Below are 679 nucleotides of genomic sequence, written 5' to 3'. Positions count from 1 at the left end.
GGACGAGACTGGGACGATGAATTTAGGATTATCAGGGTTCAGACAAGCACAAGGTAAAGACAGGAAGGAACAGGGAACATGGCTGCAGTGTCTGTGCCACATGAGTAGACTAAACGATCTGGTAAAGGCTGGAGGGAAGATCTGGGGTTTAAATACCGTAGCAGCTTGTTGACCTGATGAGGTGACGAGTTGCAGGGGTCCAGGTGGATTGGCAGGAGCAAGTACCATATGGCCACGCCCACTGGGACAAACCAAGCAGTAACAGAGACAGCTGAGACAGGAGATGGTGCACTTCACATCATTTCCTGGAACTGTGTCACATGGTTTCTCCACCTCCCCGCCCCTTCAGGAGACCAGCAGCAGATCTAAGTCAGTTCACTCCAATGGGAGACGTGAACCTGAATCACAGATTATGATTCTTTCACGTCATACACTGAAATAAATGTTGGATCAATTTCTCACAAGCTGCAGATCTTCAGAACATCCTGACATTAAAATTACATTTTCAGGACGGATCAAGAGAAAATTAACTTTATTCAGACCTGTCAACTGATACAGAGACAGGTCTGAATAAAGTTAGAATCAAGATCTCATGAGATCTCACAGCGCAGATCTCTTCTCTCTGTTGGTTGTGGCTCTGGTTTCCTTGCTGCGGTAGAGCTACTGTCACTTTCCAACC

At 46.5% G+C, this 679-nt stretch overlaps 1 protein-coding gene across 1 annotated transcript in view; it reads left to right on the top strand.

The window, feature by feature from the left end:
• lto1 (LTO1 maturation factor of ABCE1) overlaps nt 1–679 on the top strand; it is a 10,581-nt gene that overhangs the window by 8,606 nt on the left and 1,296 nt on the right. The gene's annotated exons all lie outside the window — the stretch shown is intronic.

Source organism: Seriola lalandi, unplaced genomic scaffold (genome assembly GCF_002814215.2).
Source record: "Seriola lalandi dorsalis isolate HSWRI2012SDOR001 ecotype SW California unplaced genomic scaffold, Sedor1 jcf7180002054784, whole genome shotgun sequence".
NCBI classification, from domain to species: domain Eukaryota; kingdom Metazoa; phylum Chordata; class Actinopteri; order Carangiformes; family Carangidae; genus Seriola; species Seriola lalandi.
Note: the sequence above shows the minus strand (reverse complement) of the source record. Positions and strands in the feature narration are given on the sequence as shown.